The 12996-nt window shown below is 35.2% G+C and overlaps 1 non-coding gene across 1 annotated transcript; it reads left to right on the top strand.

Annotated features, from left to right (window-relative positions):
* The first annotated feature begins 429 nt into the window (after positions 1 to 429).
* LOC120070403 lies at positions 430 to 536 on the top strand. Its single transcript, XR_005479897.1, has one exon. It is a non-coding gene; the product is annotated as a small nucleolar RNA R71 (small nucleolar RNA).
* The last annotated feature ends 12460 nt before the right edge of the window (positions 537 to 12996 follow it).

The following is a 12996-nucleotide window of genomic DNA, read 5'->3' as shown; positions in this document are numbered from 1 at the left end:
CCAGTGTTGTACGTGTTAGAAAATGGGTTATTCTTCACAAAATAGATTGACTGTGGGTTTTGCAAGCATTCCTCCATTATGTGTCCTTCACTGCAAGTAGCACACCTTGCGGTCGTTTGGTTAATTGCGTTCACTTGCCCACTATGCGTTGATGGGCTATTGATTGTGATTCCCTGTATCAAGTTCATCATCATAGTCATTTGACTCTGAAGGGATACGATAGCACCATTGTTCACATCACTGTCCTTGATTCTCAATCTTTGATCGCTTTCTCTCCAGTCTTCATGATTTTTAGAAATGCGATCAAGGATGTTCTTGGCCTCATCATAAGTTTTATCCAGAAGACCTCCAGCTGCTGCCGCATTAGCAGCGGTCTGTGAAGCAGGGTTTAATTCGTGATAAAAAATCTCCATCTGTAAGGAGTCTGGTAAGCCGTTATGCGGACAATCTCTCACCAGCCTCTTAAACCTCGCCTAAGCATCGCTGAGTGATTCATCAATATCCTGTTTGAAATTAGTTATCAACTTCCTTCTTCTAACATTCTCCATTGGAGGGAAGTATTTCTTCATAAACTTTTCTACTACTTGCTCCCATGATGTAATCTCCCCCGGTTCGAGAGAGTAAGCCCATTTTCGCGCCTGGTCACATAACAAAAATGGGAACAAAGTTAGTCAAACTTCCTTGGTAGAGATATTAGGGAACACAAAATTATTGCAGATCTCGATGAAACTCCGGAGGTGGGCATGCGGGTCCTCGCCACGCCTTCCACCAAACTGTCCGGTAGTTTGCAGCATCTGCAGCATCTGTCTCTTATACACATCTAGATGTGTATAAGAGACAGTCATAGAGGTTGGGCGATGCATAGTCCCGAATGGGCCTATTACGATCGTTTGCCAATAGGATGGGATTCGCCATGACATTATTTTCGTTTGGTGCTCCATTTTCAGGTTGCTCTGCCATGTTATCTTTCTCTTGTTGTTGTCGGCTATCTCTCAATCTTCGTCGGAACGTTCTTTCAATATCTTGGTTGTAATTTTCCAGAGAGTGAAAGCTGCAAAGAAAATTAGGAAATTACTGTCAGCACAATGTATTGTTGAAGTCCCCGGCAACGGTGCCAAAAACTTGATGGTTATTTTATGTGATGAAATAATGGATTAGGATGCGTTGGTGTAAAATGCGTTATGCAAACAAGTTTTCTCAGCAGGACCCAAGTATAAATCCTGCTGAGTTTCTTGGTAAGCCCAGGGTCGAACTCAGAGACTAAGGAAAACAATATGCGGTGGTAATTTTTAGATTTTGCTGTAACAATAAATCAAAGAGTTGGTTGGGTTGTTGTTTACAGTAAAAATGTATGCAGCAGAGTTAAGAAAAGAGTTAATATTACGGAAGATGCGATAAATATGCGGGAGAACAGGTTGAGAAGGGGTTTAGCTAACACTTCCTAGGATTGCGTTCATGTTATGCGATCATGCTACACACATACAATAGCAAATCATCTCTCAATGCAAATGCCACGGCTTCTAATTTTAGAATGCATGCGATATATGCGATGATGTCTATAGGACTTACACATAAGCCTCTATTCTTGTCTATGCGATGGCGATTGACATACACACATACAAGGCGACCGCATAATACCATAACCTATCTCTAGGGTGCTTGCAATGCATGTTGACAAACAGAGCTTAACTCTAAGTCTCTATCTCTTGCTTATGCAGATCTAATCTTGCTTTCTCGAGTCTAGATTCTAACCTAGCTCTCTCAAGTCTTAGGTTATTTCTTTAGACTCTCTCTCTAGTAGCTCTAAAGGGTTGATGGACTCAACATAAGACAAGACGATCGCATGCAATGAAAATCCTAGGTCATGTTAGCTAGGTTCTTCTCAACCCATTCGATAGATTTAGCTACTCATGCATGTTTTAAAGAGAGTGAACAGATGTAGATAAGCAAGTTCCATTTTATAGATATATAATTGAAATACAAAATGACAATGTGGAATAAGAATAAAGAGCATGGAAGCAATCTCTTGCTTCCCAAGGCTTTTACATTGTTCTTCTCTACTTTGCTCAAAAGATAATCTTGCTCTCGCAAGAGTCAACCCTCTCTCTATTTTTCCACGCCTCCTAGGTTCTCTTTCGAGCTGACCAGGGCGATCTTCCGACGTCTCTTCCCTTCTCTCACTCCGCCTTCTAAGTATAAGAAAACTATGAACAAGGCTACTTCTATCTATGGAGAAAATTATCGAACTGAACGAACTGCTTTTACTGAAGGTTGGCCTTCGGTATTTTATAAGAGCTTCGGGGTGAAAGGCTTCTTCTCTCTTATGATTACACTGATGGATGACTTAATTCTCTGTCTGATACGCCAAATAGTTGTCACCGAAAAGTTTGAGTGAACTTGCTACAATAGGTCGTTAACGGCTTGTCAACTTAATTCGGAATCGACCGTCATTAGCTTTCTGTCCCATCGTAATTTATTATGCTTTTCACCCAGATGCCCTCACCATGATGCACCGACTCTATATGGAACCTTGTCGAGCAGATATTCGCGAGCGCAAATGATCACATAGCCTTGCATTAACACAATCTCTTAATGCGCTCGGACGTTAATTTCCTTGGATCGCATTTCTACCTTGTGTCAACACATTTTATGCACAAAAATACATAAGTTAGCTGTTTTAATGCGATGGACGCATGCGATCGCAATGTTGTGAACTTAATGCTTTTTGACGCAATATTGTATATTTTTATCGTCGCAATCCTGCATTATTTTATAACTTTGTGCTATAATAACGTGTATTTCTGCCCGTTTTCAGAATATTATAAAGCTAGAAATGACAAGTTGTATGTATTGGGAACTTGTTTGTTTTCTATAACTTGTGTTTTGAAGTTGATCATTGTTTATCATCTTTTCTTACTAGATTTACAATCATGGATAAATCATGGTTGCACAGGTGTAGATTATACAAAGATTATGAATTGTGTGTGGAAAACTTCATAAAACTTGGATTTTCTAATACAAATAGCTCTTATATTCATTGCCTTTGTTTGAAATGTGGGAATTGTGAAAAGCATAGTAGCAAGGATATTAGAGATCATTATATGTCAATGAGATTGATAAAAGTTATAAAATTTGGTTTTGGCATGGGGAAAAACTTCCTAACTCATCATTTTGTGGAGAATCTTTTAAGTTTGTCACCCATATATATGAAGAGACTGATGTAGGAAGTTTAAAAGAAATGGTTAAAGTTGCTCACGAGGAATATTCAAGAAATTCGAATGGATTTGAGAAGTTGCTTAATGATGCTGAAAAACCATTATACGAAGGGTGCAAAAAATACACTAAGTTGTCTATATTAGTCATATGGTATAATTTAAAAGTTAGATATGAATGAAGTGATACTAATTTTTCAGAACTACTCAAAACCTTAAAGAAAATTTTGCCCACTAGCAATGAGCTCCCAAAGTCAATGTATGAAGCAAAGAAAACTTTAGGTGCACTAGGAATGGAATGTGAGAAGATTCATCATGCCCTAATGATTGTTGTTTGTATAGAAAAGAATATGCAGATGAAATTGAATGTTCTGAATGTGGTGACTCAAGATGGAAAAACGGAAAGGATACAAAGTATGGGAAAAAACAAATATCTTCAAAAGTGATATGGTACTTTCCACCAATTCCACGATTCAAAAGGCTTTTTAGAAGTATTGATTGTGCTAACAACTTGACTTGGCATGTTGATGAAAGAAGTGTAAATGTAAGTTACAACATCCAGAAAACTCTCCAGCTTGGAAGTTAGTAGACTCTAAATGCCCAGACTTCGTTTCTAAACCTAGGAATCTTTGTTTAGCATTTCAGCCGATGGAGTAAATGCACATAGTAAAATGAGTTCTAAATATAGTTGTTGTCCTATAATGATGGTTATTCATAATCTTCCACCATGATTGTGTATGATAAGAAAGTACATGATGCTATCAATGTTGATTTCGGGTCCAAAACTACCCGGGGACGACATTGGTACATACTTAGCACCACTAATTGAAGATTTAAAACTTTTATGGGAAAGTGGTGTTGAATGTTATGATATTTATCGAGAAGAACTATTCAACTTACGGTCAGTTTTGTTGTGGACAATCAACGATTTTCCTGCATATGGTAACCTAAGTGGATGTTATGTGAAAGGGTATAAGGCGTGTCCAATTTGTGGAGATAATATGTCTTCTATAAGATTGAAATATGGGGGAAAATGGCATACCTTGAACATCGAAGATTTATAGCACAAAATCATCCATACCGGCCCCAAAAAAAGTCATTTAACGGTCAAAAGAAACTTGGTACAATTCCAAAACCACTATCTGAGGAAGGTATATATTTAAAAATCAAAGATCTTGAATTTCCTAAAGGAAAGAAGAACAATAATAAAAAAAACAAACCACGAAAGGAAGTTCAAAGATTTGTTGGAATAAGTTGTCTTCTTTTTTTCAACTGCCATACTGGAAAGATCTTCATATAAGGCATTTTTTAAATGTGATGCACATTAAAAAAAATGTTTGCATGAATATCTTAGGTATGCTTCTTGATATTCTAGGGAAAAGTAAGGATGGATTGGATGCTAAACGTGATTTAGTTCATTTAAAAATTCGACTAGAGTTGCACCTGTTAGCGGCGACAGAAAAATCTTCATTCCTCCCGTGTGTTATACACTTACAAAGGAAGAAAAAAGTCGTGTTTTAAAGATATTGCCAGGAATAAAGGTTCCTGAAGGTTACTCTTTGAATGTTAAAAACCTTGTGTCGATGACAGATTTAAGCCTAATAGTTTAAAATCTCACGATTTTCATGTTCTCTTACAACAATTATTTCCTATTTTGATAAGATCAAAGCTATTAAAACATGTTCGGTATGCCATAACTCGATTGTGTATATTTTTCAATTCGGTATGCAACAAGGTCCTAGATGTGCAACAATTAGAAAAGTTGGAAGAAGATATTGTGCTTATATTATGTTTATTGGAGAAGTATTTTCCTCCTTTATTTTTCACAATTATGGTGCATCTCACAGCATACATAGTTAGGGAAGTCAAACTTTGTGGGCCTATATATCTATGATGGATGTATTCCTTTGAAAGATTCATAAAAGTCATTAAAAACTCCGTGAGAAATAGATATCGTCTAGAAGGTTGTATTGTTGAAAGTTATATAGTAGAAGAAGCCATTGAATTTTGTTCAGATTTCCTGTCTAGAGTAGATCCTATTAGGGTTGACACTTATAATTCACAAGACTATTTAGACAATTCAAATATTGGTAGATCATTGTTCAAAGGAGTTTCTTTCAAACCTAAACAAGAACTTTTATATCAAGTTCATCGGTATGTTTTGGAAAATACAATTGATGTGCAACCATATTTAGAGTAAGCTTTTTCAATGATTTTGGTTTTATTTTTTCATCTAATTTTATGATATAAATCTAACTATACAATGTTTCAATGTTCACCAAAGAAAACATATGATGGCTTTGCAATTGCAACATTGAAATAAGTCCAAAAATCAGAAATCGATTCAAAAGGAACATAATTGGATTTTTATATCTTGGCTACGAGAAAAGGTAAAATGTTCAATCTATTATTTTACATACACTTTTTAATGCCTGAGTTGGAATGAAAATTCTCATGGTAGGTTGCAACTGAGCTTGAAATGGGAAATACTAAAGTTTCAGATAACTTGAGGTGGATTGCTCATGGTCCTCATCCTTTCGTGATTACGTATGGTAGTTACGTAATTATGGATGTCTCTATCACACAAATTCTTGTGATAAGGGTCGAAGTGTACAAAATAGTGGAGTTAGTTTAGTTGCAAAAACGATGCAAGAGTCTAGTTCAAAAGATAAAAATCCCATCATTGGAGATATGTCTTTTTATGGAGTGATACAAGAGATATGGGAACTAAATTATCATACGTTTAATGTTGTTGTGTTTAGATGTGATTGGGTTGAGAATAATAGTGGTAGAAAAATCAATGAGCTCAGTTTTATCTTAGTTGATTTAAATAGAATAGGTCATAACTCTGATTCTTTTATACTAGCAACCCAAGCAAGACACGTATTTTATGTTGAGGATCCAAGTGATGTTAGATGGTCAATTGTGCTTACCCCACCACAAAGGGACTTTGAAGATAAATATAATGACTCTGAACTTGGAGATACAATATTACACTATCAAGGAATACCCAATGATATGTTGAATGTTGATGTACATGATGACTTGGAAGAGAACATGTCAACATATGTACAGTCGAATTGTGAGGGCACATGGACACCTACATAACATTTTATGGGTAAGTTCTATATTGTGTAATACGATAATTGTTTTTTTAATTTATAATTTTTATCAATCACATTTTATTTTTTGTTTGTTTTATATGTATACAATGCTAATTGTCTCTTAAATTTGTTTGCCAGATTTTTATTTATATTTCACATGGAGCATAGTACAGTGGGTGATGAAGATTTAAAGCTTAGTGATAAAGAACTAGTAGTTGTTAGATCAAATGAAACTTCCAATTAAAAGAAGAGAGAACACGAAGATACTATTATGTTTGATGTAACACATATTAAGAGTGCGGGAGAAAAGAAGTTTGTGGAATACAATGAGGATGGCGTACCCATTGGTGAAAATGGAGCTAAGTTAAAGTCTTTCATTGGGTTCTTTATGCATTATCATGTACCTATTATATATACATCTTGGAAACGTGTGCCTACCGTGTTGAAAGATAAGATATACAGTACAGTTGAGGTATATATATTCAACTTTTTGTCTTGATAATACTGTAGATTTATATATAATGTTTTCACTAACTTTTCAATGTTTAGGCCGCCTTTGTAATTGATACAAGATCTAGGAAGAATATTAAAACTGCAGGTATAGCTTTTTGTCAATTTAAGAATTGGTTAACAACAAAATACATTATGTCGTTTAAAGATGAACCTCAACTTCTAATAAATCCACAAGAAAAGTATTCACTTATTGATCAAAGTCATTGGGAAGAGTTTATAAGATTGAGATTGTGTGTAAAGTTTTAGGTATATTATTGATTTAATTTTATAAATATTTGTGATGCCATTCCTAATAATAATCATTACGTTTGTATAATAAAAAAGACGCTTGCAACAAGAACGTTGATCTAAGAATAAGTACATCCTCGAATTTCAAGGAAAGTTTGTGCTAACCTTGTTGAGGAGATGGTAAGAATTTAGTATATGTTCTCACGATTCCTAAATTTATCAAAATATCTATTTTTTTCTTCATTTGAATATAGAAGAAATTATCTTCAAATGAAAGTGATTTCAATCGAGCTAACCTATGGAAGAAGGCTCGAGTTAATAAGAAAAGAGAATATGAAAATGAAGATGTTCAGGAAGTCGTCAATCGAATAGTAAGACAAGTATTAAATTTACATGAAGTATATGACATATAGCTTAATTATATTAAATTTCATTTCTTTTTAGGATGATATCTCAAAGAATAATACACATCCATTGTGCCACAAACATTAATCTCCCAATGATGTCTTAACATAAGCTTTGGGTACTCAAGAAAGGCGCGGGCGTGTGCGTAGGGTTGGCAGTTTTGTTACTCCAACAACTTACTTTCATAAGTGAAACAAAAATCAAACATGGGAATGATGAAAATAAGAAAATTGTAAGTGAGAATGAAGGACTTCATCAACATGTTAGAGAATTAGAAGCTCATTTTCAAATGTCATCTTCTACAGCATTTTCTGGACATGAAAGTTGCTCCTAGCAATTTTTTGCAGATGAGATTGAATCTCAAGATAAACAAAAAGACAAGATGAAGACTGCATATGAAAAGAAACAGAAAGAGAAGATTAAGGTGGAGGAGATTAAGTCCCTAGAGAAACGAAGAGACAAGATAAAGATGAATGTAAATTGCAACGCAGAAGATTTGAAAATCTTTAAGGTAAGTGACACTAATAAAATCAATTAAGTTCATCAAATGTCTAATTTTTTTTGCTTTATTTACTTTTCTTGCTATGATTTTACTGCATCAGGAGAAATCTTCAATGGAAATGACTAAGAAAAAAGAAGTTAGTGAATCAACATCGATTCTTTTGATATCTTTGAAATCCATTCTTAGATATACTGAGAAGGTGATGGCCAAAGAGTCTAGTATTTCTTTACAACTTCCAGTTGGACTTTTTAGCATCAGTCAAAAAAGTTGTGTCCTGCAAGAGGACATAATTAACTTTTGTAACATGGATGAAATCAAGATAATGACTTTGGTGGCTTACATGGCATAAGTAATGTTATTACTTTTGTAGACTTTAGTTCTGAAGTTTTTTCCAATTTTGGTCATCTATATTTATGTTATAAATCTTTTGTAGGTACTTGAACTCATCCTTTATGATTCAAAGGAAAGTTCACAATACATTTTTGTATATCCATCTCTCATTTTCTCTGGATATAACTCTAAAGAAGTTAAAACTCGAAACCTGTGTAGTAAACTGATGGTCTCAGAAGCAAACCAAATAATTCTTGCCCCTTTTAATCCTAGGTGAGTGAAAACACGTTTTGTTTTTATCAATTTCCATTAGCAATAAAAATACTAATTATATTTTATTAACTAGTGGTCATTGGGCACGACTTACTATAAATGCATACAATGATACTGTGTACTACCTAGACTCGATAAGCACATCATGGGTAGATATAAGATATATAACCAACACGTAAGTTAACCTTTTCATTTGTAGTGTTTGTTTTAAAGTGTACTTTATTTTAGAATTTGTGGTTATTTCTGAAGGAACTCGTATTTGAAGATATTCTTGAGCGAAAGTGAATCGTCTAAATTCCATTAATTATTGAAAACATAATCTACAATGAACATACAAGATATGCATTCAAAATAAATTACAGCATGCTTGAAACAAGAAAAAAGGTTCAAGATACATTGCCCTTGAAAAACCTTTCTCTTCATGTATCCCTCGAATAATCACAAACCTCAAACAGAATTGGCAACTCTTGAAGACCTTCTTCAAGAACTTCTCGAATCAAACAGAGTAGACACTACCACAATGAACCTTTGGTTTTCTCAAGGTGAGAACCCAGGAGTGGTGGACTTTGACTATTTTGGTTAGGAGGAAGAAGATTGAGGAACACACAGAATTTTTGTGCAACTCTCAATCCTTCAGCCAATGCGTTTCTTTGAGCATAGAGCAATTTTCTTTTATTTCTTTTGCCACAAAAACAATAACCACCCACTAAAGTAGTTGGAGAGAAAAGAGGGAAGTTATTATTCAAAATAATAAAATAATATAAATAAATATGATAACTAACTTATCATATTATATTTATATTAGACTATATGTTATATCAAATATAACATATAACCTATAGTTTTAATATTGTATCATATACAATATAAAATATAGTTTCTTTTCTCTATTTTATGGTATTTAATATAAATCATATTTATATTAAATTTATCAACTATGAATCACATTCATAGAAAATATAGTTGAATCTCATTCAAGTATTTATTTCCTCTCATAAACTATAATGTATCAAATACATTATGACAATTATATGAAATATAATTGAAATAATTTAATTATATCATATATAATTAAATCTCTCTTATTAATTTGAACAATTCAAATTAACCCAAAAACTGATTCTCAACTAAATCCTTTTGAGCTACCAAGGGGACCTTATGGACCTGTAACTTGAAGCTTCAACCGTACATGAATAATTAATTAAACTCTTTAGTTACATTATCCACCATCCGCTAACTGTCGGGCACTCCACTAAAGACCGACAACTGCACTTTTGCACTACAGATGTATTTCTATGTACATTAGATATAACCAATCAACAGTACAATGACCCTTCACAAATTGCTCGTAAGTATAGTTGGGCCAAATTACCATTTTGCCCCTGTAGTTATATCTAACTCCTTAAATGCCATTGATCCCTCTAATGAATAATAGATCATTGTCTTATTATGACTAAACATCTCTCGGGCTAGGGGAGGGTGTGGCGCCACAGTGTTCAATACCTAAAATCAGCCCTTAAGAGAGCAATTTATCTACTTACTCCTATTTCAGGGAAGGGGTGAACTCCATCTTGTGTAGTTGTGTTCCCAACTTCCCAATCAGACGAATCCCCAAAATGGTAGGCTTGTTAAGTCGGTGATCTGGCCACTCTCATCCATACAAATCAAAGAACCGTCCTCATAGACAAGAGTTTACAACTCACTAAGGATTGAGGTCATGTTACCTACGGTCATCCTGGTGAAATGAAAGTCTCTATTATGAACGACATTATATAATGAGACTAACATTTCGTGGTCCAGTCTTATACAAACTCCTTTGTATAGAATATCCCACTCGCATGTTTAATACATGAATGATTAGGATCAGATCATTTGAGCACTTTACAACAATTGTAACACCTACAAAGCGAGCCATACTCGTAGTGTCACCAGGATAAAGTATCCAGCCTTATCCATATACTACAGACCATTTAAGTTATCACTTAAACATGATCCACCTGTATGTCTCCACATACATGTTTAAGTTACAATGATAACCTTGGACGTTAGTTTATTGGTTTGTGGTTAGTGCAACTAAAATATCACATATTTTATTGACAAAGTGAATAAAATATCATATATTATTAATCACATACGAGTTGTTCATACAATATTTATAAACTATAGGACCCTACGAGATTTAGGGCATTAACCCCGACAATCTCCCACTTGTCTTAAAGCTAGTAGGGTGTATAAAATAATAAAATACAAGTACACAAAACAATAAACTAGAGCATAAGACACCTAGTACAATATCTTCCACTTGCCCTTGTCCAGCCGTGGTCTGTCCCATAGACTCATACTCTGCAGGTGACTTTTAAACACTGTAGCTATGAGGGCCTTCGTAAACGAATCAGCAACGTTGTGCTCTGAAGCTATCTTCGTGACAATCACGTCTTCTCGATGCACAATCTCTCAGATGAGATGATATATGTGCTTGTCGTGCTTATGACTTCTAAGCTCTCGGGAATTAGCCACAGCACCACTATTATCACAATAATGTGTGATAGGCTTTGACATGTCTAGAATAACTTCCAGATCAGTTAAGAATTTCCTGAGCTAAATGGCATCCTTAGCAGTTTCATAAGTTGGTACATACTCAGCCTCCATAGTGGAGTTTGCGATGCACCTCTCCTTAGTGCTTCGCCATACTACTGCCCCTCCGTTAAGAGTGAACACCCTGATGTGGGTTTCCTAGAATCCCTATCAGTCTAAAAATCAGAGTCCGTGTATCTCATAAGGATCAAATCCTTAGAGCCAGACATAAGCATGTAGTCCCTCGTTCTCTGTAGATACTTGATGTTTTTAACGACTGTCCAGTGATCTAATCTTGGATTAGACTGATATCTACTAACTATCCCCATTGCGTAGCATATGTCAGGTCTAGTACATAACATTATATACATCAAACTGCCCACGGTAGATGCATAGGGGCTCCGTCTCATATCCTCAACCTCTTAAGGTGTCTTAGGACATTGTTCCTTAGACAAAGTAACTCTATGCCTGAAAGGCAATAAGCCCCTCTTGAAGTTCTGCATTGAATACTTGACAAACATCTTGACAATATACGACGCTTGAGATAGTGTTAGCATTTTGTTTTTCGATCTCGAAAGATTTGAATACCTAGAACAAACTGAGCCTCTCCCAAATCTTTCATTTGGAATTGGTCCCTAGACAATTCCTAACTGTAGTCAGTAAACCTACATCATTCAAAATGAGTAGGATATCATCTACATATAACACTAGAAAAACTACTGAACTGTTGATGATCTTCTCGTAGACACAAGACTCATCAACGTTTTGATCAAAGTCATAAGATTTGTTTGCAGTATCAAATCTTATATTCCAAGATCGAGATGTTTGTTCTAGTCTATAAATGAACCAATTAAGTTTGCAAACCTTTTGCTCTTGACTTTGGATTATGAATCCCTAGGGTTGCACCATATAAATGGTCTCCTCAAGATTTCCATTCAGAAAAGTAGTCTTGACATCCATTTTCCATATCTCATAGTCATAATATGAGGCAATGGATAGGAGGATCCGTATAGACTTCAACATAGCAACAGGCGAGAAAGTCTCCTCATAGTCGACCCCCTCTACCTGGGTATAACCCTTTGCCACCAATTCAGCCTTGAAGGTTTGCACCTTCCCATCAGCACCTCGTTTCCTCTTGTAGATCCATTTACAACCTGTAGGTTTAACCCCATCAGATTGATCTACAAGATCTCAAACTGAATTGAAGTACATAGACTCCATTTCGAGATCCATGGCTTTGATCCATTCATCTCTGTCAACATCCTCCATTGCCTTCTTGTAAGATAATGGATCCTCAACTTCGTCATTAGCTACCATAGCTAGGATTTCAATTAAACCCATATAGCGAATAGGTGGGTTCACAACCCTCCCACTGCGCGAGGTTCCCTCAACACTTGAGGTAGATTTGACCTACTAGATGAACCTACTTCAAAAACTCTTGTTAAGATACTAGGCTCTTCAAAAACTCTTGTTGAAGATTCAATAGTTTCTTTGGAAATCTCATTCAACACGATTTTACTTCTAGGTTTGTGTTCCCTTATGTGGTTTACCTCAAGAAAAGTAGTATTTGTCGATACAAATACTTTGTTTTCTTTAGGATCAAAGAAATAACCACCTCTCATTCCCTTGGGGTAGCCTACAAATAGGCATACCCTAGAACGTGGTTCCAATTTCTTAGGATTGGCCTCAAGCACATACGTTGGACAACCCCAGATTCTAAAATGATGTAAACTAGCTTTACGATCATTCCATAACTTGAGAAGTGTTTTGGCATTGAAGGGAATGCAGTTCAGGATATACGTTGCAATATCCACTGCATAACCACAAAACGAGTCATGTAAATAAGCTTAACTCA

This window comes from Benincasa hispida, chromosome 1 (assembly GCF_009727055.1).
Source record: "Benincasa hispida cultivar B227 chromosome 1, ASM972705v1, whole genome shotgun sequence".
NCBI lineage: Eukaryota > Viridiplantae > Streptophyta > Magnoliopsida > Cucurbitales > Cucurbitaceae > Benincasa > Benincasa hispida.
This window is presented reverse-complemented; position numbering and strand designations above follow the sequence as displayed.